The sequence below is a fragment of the Lepidochelys kempii genome, chromosome 1, assembly GCF_965140265.1.
Source record: "Lepidochelys kempii isolate rLepKem1 chromosome 1, rLepKem1.hap2, whole genome shotgun sequence".
NCBI lineage: Eukaryota > Metazoa > Chordata > Testudines > Cheloniidae > Lepidochelys > Lepidochelys kempii.
The window spans coordinates 329,607,332-329,620,258 of record NC_133256.1 but is presented as its reverse complement, the minus strand read 5'-3'; the positions used below and the strand labels follow the sequence as shown (position 1 = coordinate 329,620,258).

The following is a 12,927-nucleotide window of genomic DNA, read 5'->3' as shown; positions in this document are numbered from 1 at the left end:
CTGAAGCCTATTTCTGTAGCTTTGAACAAAACGCAGGGAAATAGCCCTTTTATTGCTGATGCTGTTGAAATTTGGAAGGAACTGAGTGACATCTTAAAAAGAGAAATATGCAATGATGAAGTTAAATTACAATAATTAAAAAAATGAATGGGACAAGCACTATCTCCAGCTCATTTTCTTGCAAATATTCTCAATACTCAGTACCAGGGTCAAACCTTAACCGCTGAAGAGGAGGAGTTGGCTATGACATGGACATCCAGCAATCATCCCTCCAAAATGCCAACTATAATAAACTTCAGAGCTAAGGGTGAACCATTCAAGAAATATATGTTTGCTGATGACGTTTTAAAGAAAGTCACACCAGTGAACTGGTGGAGGTCACTTAAACACTTGAATTCAGAGACTGTTGAAGGGATAATCTCACTTTTAACAGCAGTAGCTTCTTCTGCCGCTGTAGAAAGAATATTTTCTTCCTTTGGAAGAAGTCATTCCACATTGAGAAATCGTTTGGCACCTGAAAAAGGAGGAAAGCTTGTTTTTCTTTTCCAGATTATGAACAAACAGGAAAATGAAGGTGAAGATGACTGAGTTAGCTGCAGAAGCTGTAGCTCACGAAAGCTCATGCTCAAATAAATTGGTTAGTCTCTAAGGTGCCACAAGTACTCCTTTTCTTTTTGCCAATATTTTAAGTTTCTCATGTTGATCTGGCTGACATAGTTATTTAATTTTTTTTTTGTTTTTAATATTTTATTTAACTATTTTAGTTAAAAATAATTTTAACAAAAACAAACCTGATTTTAAAAAACTTGAATGTTTAACTAAATTCAAAAATTCATATGCTTGTTGTGTTAAAACATTATGCATTTGCTGTTGAAGAAAAAAAAACAGAATACGTAACGTTGTTGTTTTAGTTAAATAAAACAATTTAAATGTCTGTCTGGTGATGTTCTCCTCCTAATACAGCATGGCAAGAAAATCCTACAAATATTAATGATTAACCTGTTGAACTGGAGATAGTTCACCTACCAAGGACTTCATAAATATCTGAGCTTCAATTATCTTTGGTAAATGAAATAACCAAACAATCATTCATTTTCTGATATAGCTGTAAAACTAATCTGAAAAGTTTTCAAAATAAATCATTTAAAAAAATATATCGGGAGTACCTTCTAAAAATGAAACCTACATCTATCTCTGAGTTGTGAAGAATATGTATTAAGGTTATAACAACCAACAAAAATGCACTTTTATGTAGAAATCCATGATTAAATCGAGTCTTCCCAACTAGTGATTTAAATCAATTTGATTTAAATCAAATCTACCCTGTTTAACACACTGATGTTTTTAATGTTATGTCTTCTCTTGAACTGCTCTTATCTTTTTTTGTTTTGGAATTTACAAGTTACTTGAAATGTAAACATTTGAGAGAAGCTTGAAGGACTTAAGAAGAAAGTTGTCTACATAGTACCTACAGACTACAGAAAATAAAATATTACAGTAACTCACCCAGGAAGTAATGAAGCATGAAATAAAGATCAGAACATCACTGTTAGAAGCCATAAAAATAACATGACAGACTTTGAAGTGATAATGACAGTGATTTGTTGGACAGAAGATTTGAGATAATTCAAGATCTAGAAATCAGCCAGTGTTTAGATATTAGGTAGAAACAGAAACCACATGTATGGCAAACTTTCAATGCTCTCACTGTGGGTAAGCACTCCGGAAAACTAAGATGAAAGAGGAATTGCTGCTGCTTCATTTCTTCTTCGATAGGTCTTTATTGCTCTAGACAAATCCTGAGAGTCAGTCTCTCAACAATAACTCATTTAGCTGATTACATAGAATATGTACTACTTAAGGTTACTTCTTTTTTATTTACACCCCTATCACCTAGGGTAATTATGCAACAACTCATTTAAGTATATAGAATATAATGATTTACCACACATAGGCCACTGTTTGTTTAAAGTAATCAAATTACTTGAATACCTACATTATTATTATTATACCTAGATTCATCAGGCCTGAAGCAAGGAACAAAAAGTAAGAGAACGTAATTTAGGATTTTTCATTTACACCATTATTTCTACAAGAGTATGTTATAAGTAGTCCAATGTTTCACAAGAAAATTAGAATTTAAAAATAACCCTAAAAATGGTACAGTCTTCACCCTCCATAATTTCCACTTTTATCAAATTTTAAAAGACAAACCTTTAAAACCGTATTTATCTCTGGATTCCTGACCCAAAATTTAAGTTACATTTAACAGGATATCTTCAGATAATCCCCAATTCTTTCCATATTAAACACATTCACACATTACTAAGGCAAATAAAGTGCTTACCCATCAGTTTCCAAAGAACATTCCAAATATAAAATGATGCATTTTGTCTTCCTACATCTACTGACATCCTAAAACCAGAATGTAGCAAATTACCCAAGAGCCAAATCCTGGACCCAAAACACAGCCCAAACAAACAGATCATGCACTGAGGATAAGTATTTTCCCAGGTTTGAAGGTTTTTCCAATATGTGCACCATATCTTAACAGTCACAGTCATATCTTAACAGGCCATCTTCCCTCCGATTTGCAAGTGCAAAAACCACCTCATTTCCCCTTTGGCACCTCCACCAAATAAAATCTCTGAACACAGTAACTGTTTATATAGGAAATATTAGTATTAACATTGTAATAGCATTCACCAGACCCATTATGTTGGGTGCTGTGCAAATACATATTAAAAACAAACACTCCAGCCCTGAAGAACATATCGTTCTATGGTCTGATCTTGCTCAGTTTCACATTACCAACTTTGCTCATATAAGCAGTCCTGCTGAAGCAGACTACGACAAACACACAAGTGACTTTAAGAAATTAAAGGAAATGGAAGGGAAGACAAGGATAGGAATGCACAACTATAGCCAGCCATATGACAAACCCAAATCCAAGACAGAAGTAATCTTTTTGTTTTAAACCAGCAATATTCATGATAACAGTATTTCCTATTTTCCACCATTCCAGCTACTGTCTGTCAGAAAGCATAATGTTCTGTGTAACTGCAAGTCTACCTCTGTTCCAGAATCTCACTGTTCAACAGCTGACCTCCGCTGAATATGAGTGCCTAGACTTCTGCTGTGATAAATCCAGAACAAATTTACTCCATAGCTCTTCACTTCCCTGGGGAAGAGACTATGAAGGAAGACTCAGTAAGCAGGAGGTCTCAGGATCAACACCAGTGGTCCATGAAACCAGTACTATTTTACAGAAGGGGCCACCCGCTAACAAGTCTGTGACTGAGCAAAAACACCAAATGTCAAGTGCATTGCATAAAGGGGCATAGAAACAAAACCTCTTTCAGATTAACTTTCTGCTGGACTGGAGTCATCATCTCCTATAGGACTTCCCTTCCATTCCTGTGACTCAAGGTATGTCTACACAGCAATTAAACACCTGTGATTGGCCTGGGTCAGATGACTCTGGCTCCTGGGGTTTAAGCTGTGGGACTACAAATTGCTGTGCAGATGTTTCGGCTTGAACTAGAGCCCAAGCTCTCGGACCCCACGAGATTGGGTCAGCTGACCCAGGCAAGCCACAGCCATGTCATAGATCTTTTATTCCAGGTAAATGTATGGTCAGAGTCGTAAGAATGGCAGGGTGGACAGGACAATCTCATACTAACAGCTCCACTGTGGCCTCATCTGCACTGGTATCCAGATCTCCTGCAGGTAGCCAGAGAGCCACCATATCCACCGTTTTTGTTCCCAGATCTCCTGTCTCAACAGAAAAGGAGGATCCAGCATCCCAACCTAGACACACTCCAGTTTGCAGTGTTGAGGATAACATGCTGACTAATGTTGACAATTTCCATTCTCAGAGGCAGAAACCTCTCACACCATCCTCTTACAATCCAGGAAGGATTCCACCCTAAAATGTTGTCCACTCCCCTCCCCCCACCCCTCAAAAAGGAAACCGTTTACTATCTGTGCCACTGGTAAAGAACCTGCTCCATCTCGAGCTGGGGTCTCTGCAGTCCTAGAGTACTTTCTACAACTTTAGTCTGAAGGCATAACCTTCCAAAAGGTCTACATAGCAGCAATATCGGCTCATGACAATTATGTTAAGGACAAACCCATCTTGTCTCATCCTACAATCTTCAAGATCCTTAATGGCCTAGTGAAAATGTTTACCTCCATTAGGAAGCCCCTGGTTTCACGGGACCTAAATACTGTCCTATCAAAGCTGATGGGCCTCTCATTATAAGCCTCTGGCACAAACCTTTCTAACATGAAAATGGCATCCTCATACCAATTACATTTTCTAGGAGTGTGAGTGAGCTAGTACTTTGTAGCCCATTCCACTTTATACTGTGGTTCGTATGAGACTGCATCCATGCTTCACACCTCAAATGGATTCAGATTTCCACCTCTCTCAATATATTTCCCTCCCCATGTTCTTACCCAGATTCCATTCCCACTCAGGAAGCTCAACTCCATTTCTAGATGTAAAGAGGTTCCCTGTTTTACCTGGGGAAAAAAATCTTTAAAAAAATCGAATAGATTGTTTATAGCATATGGGGAGAGATGTCTGGGATAATCCATTATGAAACAGACTCTCACTGGATTAAATGTATAGAACATTATATTTTAGTATTGAAACCAGTAATCCATGGTTTAAACCTCGATGAGAACTCCCACATTATCAGTGGCATCTCTTAGGCAGGTTCATCTGGTGGAGATAAGCAAAGCAGAAACTTGGAGTTCAGTTCACCCTTTCACCAGATGCTTGCTATTCCTTGGATTTAGTACGGCACTACAATGACCAGTTTAGGAGAGTGGTGCTATAGTCCATATTTAGCTAAGAACTCCTTGCCCACCATCATCCTGGTGAGGTACTGCTTATGGGAGGCCCTCAAAGAAGAAAAGTCACTTATTAGTAACAGTTGCTCAGAGAAGGGCTGTGTGTATTCACCATATTGTCCCACCTTCACCTCTACTTCAAAGTTCTACATATCACCACAATTTGGCAATCAGGGAGAAGGAACTCTAAGATGATCGCAGGTGCACTCCCTTAGACAGAAAGCAATAACATCACCCTGACAAAAGATCCCTCAAGAACTCTTCAACTGATATGGCTTTTCAAGGCTGGTATCTGAGGAGCCATATCCTACAAGTGGAACTACACTGAGGCCCTGGAAGAAGAAAGCTGTGCTTGCCCTAGTGCTCTGCTTTACATTGAGCAGTGCATCAGCACTGGAAGTGTTGCATTGGCATAGTACCAGCAGTGCAAAAATCCCTAATGTAGCCAAAGCTTTAATCTTTAACCTTTCTGAATGAGGAGCCTAGGTAAGGGCCTAAAGTTCTAACCAATGTTCCAAAGCAAACCTTTAAGGAACTCAGATATAGGGCCCCATTTTCAAAACTCAGGTTCTAAGTTATATATGCAAAATGTATTTGCGCATGCAAATGCATGTTTCACATATATATTACCTAAAAGAATGTTTGTGATAAATTATACACATATCACAAAAAACACTGATTGTAATTATTTTCCCAACTTATTTTTAAACAGGTTAAATATAAAATATTTAATATCAACGTTTTGATAACTAGTCCCAAACTATTTCTGCTTGACAGAGCTTTGAAATACAGCAAAGATTCAAATTACCCAAGCAGAGGTTCATGTCCTCCAACAGGTTCAAATAATTTGCTCTATCAGTCTCCCCAGCTTGAGCAGATGAATGGTTCTCCTTTAAAACCAGGGCCAATCCTCCCCCCCACACCCTCCACTATGTCTTCATTAGGTCTTCAAAACATTAAAATTTACGTTTGTAGTGTGCAAAAATCAGCAGGCACCCATAAGTGTGAAAATGTTGGTTTAAATCCATAAAGGTAGATGCCTAAATAGAAGTGACTTGCTGGTTTTCTGAGGATATTATTAAGGCTAAAATCTAGTCTGATACACCAACAAAAACAAAAAAGCCACTGAACAGCACAGAAAGACAAAATTCAACTATTGTAGAATCCAGGGCAGAGGCAAAACACCAACCGCTACTAGCAAGGTCTGAGGTGTTAAATCATGTTAGTTGGGAATCCCACGCAATGACATTAAGAGCTTTAGCAGCAAATAACGGTTTTGCTATGAGTTTACTGGATTTGTCAGGGATCAGTAACTGAACTACAATATAGCTGAGAAATCCATTTCCAAGACAAATATATAACGTCAGGGAATAAAGAGGACATTGGTCCAAGCTTTGGGACTTTATATTCAGTCCATCACTAGTTGCAAGAAAGCAATGATGGATTCATCAGTGACTCTTTCAACATCAAACATCTCATTAACCATTAAAGCTGCATATGCCTAATCCTACTGACTTATTTATATCCAGCTTCTCACTACTGTGGGGCGTTTCTAGTCCTAGCAGATCCTAAGTTCGGACCTCAAACTGGCAAAGAGTCCCGAGTCCTCCTTGATTGAACTAGCCTCGTTATTCATAGCCTGATTCTTGCTTGAATAGTTATACCTGCCTCTGGAAATTTCCACTACATGCATCTGAAGAAATGGGTATTCACCCACGAAAGCTTATGCTCCAATACATCTTTTAGTCTATAAGGTGCCACAGGACTCTGCTGCTTTTACAGATCCAGACTAACATGGCTACCCCCCCGATACTTGACCTCAAAACTGTACATCATTCAGTTACTATCTTGTTATCGGTCACAGAAATTTATATATAATTTTAATAGCTGCTATCTAAAAAGTGGCAGAGCTATCTAGACTGTAAAGTAAGAAAGACTCTCTTTAGTGCATGTTTATGCAGAAATTCACAATAAGACTCTATGTTAACATAAACAATAATATAGAGATTGAAAACCAGAATGAAGCATTCATTATCAGCAGTTCACAAACTATTTGCTGCTAAAGTCTTGTCATAACTGACATTTGGGGAAATTTAAGATAGTCATTTGCATGATCAGCAAGATTCAGAAGACCAGTTTCTCAAGACCAGTTTCTCAACTTTCTAGTGCTAGATGTTTCTGGGTTCCAATTTTTCTAATGTGGATGCAGACTGAGATGTAGAAATGTAGGGAATGTGGAATGTGGATCATTCAAATGCTTTCAAAATGGCTCGCTTCCTCAACACAAGCCCTGCTTTTTGACCAGAGATCAGAAATGTTTCATTCCATGTGTTAATACCCATTTTACTTCCTGTTCTATAAGACACCACAACATTTCTACATAAAACTCCTCCATCCTACGACTCAGACCACTTCTGGTGAAAGTATTGCAACATACAGGGATAGGAAGACTTTTACCACAAACAGGTTTATATAACAAACTAAGGCCTCGTCGACACAAGAAAAGTTAAGACCAGTTATTTATCGTGTGTACAGCTCCACCAGTAGTAACAAAAGTGGTTTATGGGTCCCATTTTGCCTAATGCAGGAATCCTAAAAAGTTATTTCAATTTCAAAACTGGATGCTCAGATACGAACCGTCTCAGAACTGTTACATTTATGAGATGCATCTCATTTGAAATAAGAGTTTGTAAAGCTCATTCTCATTAAAGGAACAAGTAATAGTTTATTAACAAGGAAGAAAAAGTAGTGAACAGTTCAGAAAGCTCCTGCAAGCTCTTATGTAAGTACTTAACTTTACTCATGTGAGCAGTCCCAATGACTCCAATGGAGTCACGCATCTGAAAAAAAAGTTAAGCATGTGCTAAGTGTATATAGGGCAAGGGCCTAAGAATATTCAATTTTAAGTCTACATTTAGCCATTAGATTTCCAATAGCTACATCACACACAACCCCATGGAGGTTTAAAACAAAAAATAGACAAACTTTTCTTAATCATTGTTTCACCAATAATAAGCACATTTCAACAGTTCCATCATGTAATATCTTCATTACAACGTACTGTGTGCTTCTGTAAAGGCAGCCCATTTAGACCTGATTGCAGAGATTTTTTTCCACTGTTTTTCTGTTGCCTAGTTACTGTAAGCTCCTACTAAATATTTTATTGGGTGCCTTTGCTAGATAGATTGATGTCAAGTACAATACATTTTATGTAATGTCAAGTACATTACATAAAAATTATATAAAACAGGATTATTACACACTACCATTTTACTTCAAAAATCCATCTCTTATTCCAGTGAACTGCAATATTTGCTAGTAAAATTCTTTGAAAATATCAACTTTATAAAAAGTAGGTAGCTCGCATTTTCCCCATTACCACCTTATTTTAATATCCCTTTTTTAAGGAAAAAGATTGTACTTGTAGAACAATGTCAGCACAGACAAACTAGAAATTTCAGTTATTCGGAAGCTGCAATGTCCTGTCAGTTACCCCTGAATCTAGGGGAGAAAAGCAATCTGTTTTCCCACCACAGTTAACACTGTGGTTCTGAGAAGCATCTTCTGATCATTCTTAAGCCTGATAAGCCAATCAACTGATTAGATGGGAGAACTGTAAGGAACAGTATTAAGTTCTAAGAGGATGAGTACTTTAAACCATACAGCTAAACTAAAATAAATGCAATAGACATGTGAAAATGTGCTTTTCCTATCAGAAGCAGTATCAGTATCGGCTATTTAACAGACCTGACTTTATAAAAGTATGGTAAAAATAGCACTGCTATGTTGAGTCAATGATTCTCAATTATACTGGGTCTATGTCCCACAGAAATGGCCAAAATTGACCTCACAACTGACTATACCCATAATCCTTTGTGATTACAGAGATGTGGAAGCGGGATCACAGGATGGTTTTTAAGACCATTGTGTGTGTTGGGAGAGACAGCATGCTGGCTGAGATGCTTCTCTCCACCACTTACCCGGCACTCAACCTCAGGGAAGCAGTACCTCCAGAGATTTTGCAGATAAATCAACCACCTCCGGCATCCCACTTTCCATGCCCAGAGCTACATAGCAATGGGTTTGGGGCAGGAGACAGCAAGCTTAGGAAGGAGAAAACATGTAAATAAGCTGCTTCTTCCTTTTCCTCCCCAGGCTGTTACTAAGTCCTAGGAACAAAATGATTTTAACTTCACACAGGTTTCAGAGCCGTGTTAGTCTGTATTCGTAAAAAGAAAAGGAGTACTTGTGGCACCTTAGAGACTAACCAATTTATCTGAGCATAAGCTTTCGTGAGCTACAGCTCACTTCATCTGATGCACTTCACACACCATCCCAACCCCAATCAATGGGTGAGATGCATAAGACATCTCTTTGCAACTCAGAGACAAAGAACTGAGCCCAAATCTTCTTGTGTCAAGAGCACAGATTCCTGAGGCACAAGACTGGCTCAGCATGAAAAAAAATATTTTCTCTGTCCCACTAGTCAATTTGCTTGTCCATGCCCTAATTATATTTCAGCTCAACCATGTCACCCTTATTTTGAGTCATTTCACTGATTTCCCATTTGCCTGTGTAATAAATTCAAAATTCTTGTCCTCACTGTCAAGACCTTACATTATTCAACACTTGCTTACATTTCTGACAATCTCATCTACTGTTCCCCACCACCACAAGTGCTTATTCCTGGTCACAGTTCAACATAGGGTCAACTGCTATCTTCGATCATGTTTTAACAAGGTTAGTCTAAACAAAGCCTGACAATAAATACTGAAAAGTCCAGGGACAAAGCTTTCTTGATGACAACTTCAGGTCTCCAAGCTATCAATTAAGTTCTCTACTCCCTTCTGATGGGAACACATTACACCACTGTGTGCTAAACACTAAGATCCTATATAGTGTTGCCCCAGCTGTGTTGGTCCCAAGAGATTAGAGAGACAAAGTGGGTGAGGTAACATTAACATCAAACCAAGACCTGAAGAACAGTTCTGTGTAAGCTTGAAGTCTGTCTCTCACCAACAGAAGTTGGTTCAATAAAAGATTCTCACACACCTTGTCTCTCCAACAGTAAGATAAAGAAACTTAAATTAAGGTTAAAAGAAAGTTAGAAGTGTACTACAGTTAACATCCAACCCAGCTAAACAACAAATTCATACGCTGCAGTCACATATTTAAAAAAAAAATCCGATAAAGTTCTGAATATTAGAAAGTTTGGGAAAAAAAAACACCTTAGGTTATGTCTACACTAGAGACCTAAGTTGCGCCATTGTAAGGTATCCCATGCAACCGCTCTGTGTTGATTCACTCGGCTTTTTTGTTGGAAAAAGTTTTTTGATCAAAATGAATGTCTGTTTTTTCAACCAAAAAGTAGATAACAAAAAAACTTTGTTAGAAGTTTTCAATTGTCAGAAACTGAATGTTTTTCACCTCTTGTATGAAAAACAAAAAATTTCATAGTAATTTTTTTTTAATTTTCAAGTTTCCTCAAGAAAACTATGGGCATTTGCCAGCTTTATTTACTAAAATTCAGTAATAAATTTTACAAAATGTACATCAGAGATTGTATACCCTAAAGATCTCTAATTGTTGAAAGATCACCCCTAAGACGGTGGGACAACAACACTATATAGGATACAAAATTATCCAAGTAAAACAATACTTTAAGACGAATATATTTTGACTCGAAAAGATAAAAAAATCAAGAATAAATTACCACAACCTACAGTCTCTAAGGCACACCCTTAAGGGGGTGTGCCCCGAACGTTCCTCCGCACAGCAAAGCCCGGAGCACCACCACAAACCCAACTCCGTTCCCAGACCCTCCCCCAACCACAGCACGGTCCTGCACCCAGTCCCAGCTCTGCTCCCAGACACAGTCCTAGCCTCAGCTCCGGCCCTGGCCAAGCAGCAGCTTTTCTCCCAGCCCCCTGGCGTGGACAGATTCCATTACAGATAAGGGGTGGGGCACAACATAAAAGTTTGGGGACCACTTTCTAAGACCTAGCTTAGTTGCACTGGCTTGACTAAAAGGTGTGATGTTAAACTGATTTAGCTAAACCAGTGCAACTTTGTGTTTAGACAACATTTAAACTCAGTTGTTATTTAACATTGGGAAGATAAATCAGGTTCAAACCCAATGAGAGACAGTCCACACAAAAAGTTACCTTAAATCAGTTTAACATCACATTTTTAGTTTAACCGGTGCAATTTCTGCTCTTATATAATGAAAAAAAGATGGAAATACTACTATTTTCAATATGTATAACACCTAGCATTTGAATATGTGTTAGCACAAGACCCAACAAGAAACACTCAAGTCACGGTACTAAAACAAAAATAGTTTTTGTAGACTCTAGTCATTTTGTCTCAACAACTAATCATTTGGGGTAGACAGATAGGTCTATATAGTAGCAAAGTACCGCACATTGGAAAACATAGTCCCAACTATACATATAAAATGATGGCATCTAAATTAGCTGTTATCACTCAAGAAAGAAATCTTGGAGTCATTGTGGATTGTTCTCTGTAAACATCCACTCAGTGTGCAGCGGCAGTCAAAAAAGTGAACAGAATGTTGGGAATCATTAAGAAGGGGATAGATAAGAAAACAAAATATTATATTGCTTCTATATAAATCCATGGTACACCCACATCTTGAATACTGTATGCAGATGTGGTCATCCCATCTCCAAAAACGTATACTGGAATGGCAGAAGGTTCAGAAAAGGAAAACAAAAATGATTAGAGGTATGGAATGGCTTCCTTATGAGGAGAGATTAATAAGACTGGGACTTTTCAGCTTGGAAAAGAGATGACTAAGGGGGGGGGGGGAATCTGATAGAGGTCTATAAAATCATGACTGGTATAGAGAAAGTAAATAAGGAAGCACTATTTACTCCTTCTCATTACATAAGAACTAGGGGTCACTGAATGAAATTAATAGGCAGCAGGTTTAAAACAAACAAAAGGAAGTATTTCGTCACCCAACGCACAGTCAACCTGTGGAACTCCTTGCCAGAGGATGCTGTGAAGGCCAAGACTATAACATGGTTCAAAAAAGAACTAGATAAGTTCATGGATGAGCCATCAATAGCTATTAGGCAGGATCGGCAGGGATGGTGTCCCTAACCTCTGTTTGCCAGAACCTGGGAATGCATGACAGGAGATAGATCACTCGATCATTACCTGATCTGTTCATTCCCTTTGGGGCACCTAACATTAGCCACTGTCAGAAGACAGGATACTGGGCTAGATGGACCTTTGGTCTAACCCAGTATGGCCATTCTTATGTAGCAAGAAAAAACACCAGGAGAAACAAACCAACTTTGGTGCAGTATGAGCCACACAAATAGGTCAAGAGGTATTCTCTGAATTATGGGCCTGTTCATGCTGTCCTTAATTATGTAAAATCTTAGTCCAATTATTTTCAATGGGTTCTTCCTGCACAACTACTTTAGGATCCAGCCCCAATAAAAATTCTCTCTCTGATTTTCACAGCCCATTTTAACTGAAGCAAGCTTTCAACTCCTGGGTTATGCTATTCTCAAAATGTATTGGTATGAGCAGATAAGCTATATACACTGGGACTGCATGAAAACTGTACAGAAGTCTATGTATTTTCCTATATTACAAACCCTGAATTTGTGAAACTTTTAATTAAGGAGAAACAGTTGCGGAGAGGACTTTATTAATTGTGAAATACAAAAGTGAAAATACAATTATCTAAAAATCATGCTTTTAAAAGGGTATGTTCAAAGTGTGCGTCTATGGATGTCATGCAAATATTTGTGCATACTAGAAGTGCACAAATTAAAACTTCACAGAAAATAGTAAAATGCTTAAAAAAATTATTTCGGTTGGAGTTTGTAGGCACTACCATAATAATAAAATGATCAGTTTCTATCACCTTCAGGAACAGAAACACTAGAATGTCTACACTTTTAACACTGACATACTTTTAACCTTTCATGCTACAATCAATCAATGGCTGAGGAAGCATTGCACTAACCAGACAGGCCTGATATTCTGAAAAAAAAAATCAGTTGTTTCCTTCATAAGAAAAATGTC

At 38.0% G+C, this 12,927-nt stretch overlaps 1 protein-coding gene across 1 annotated transcript in view; it reads right to left on the bottom strand.

Moving 5' to 3' along the window:
* The window catches only part of GNAI1 (G protein subunit alpha i1), a 69,992-nt gene that overhangs the window by 55,316 nt on the left and 1,749 nt on the right, over nucleotides 1–12,927 (bottom strand). The gene's annotated exons all lie outside the window — the stretch shown is intronic.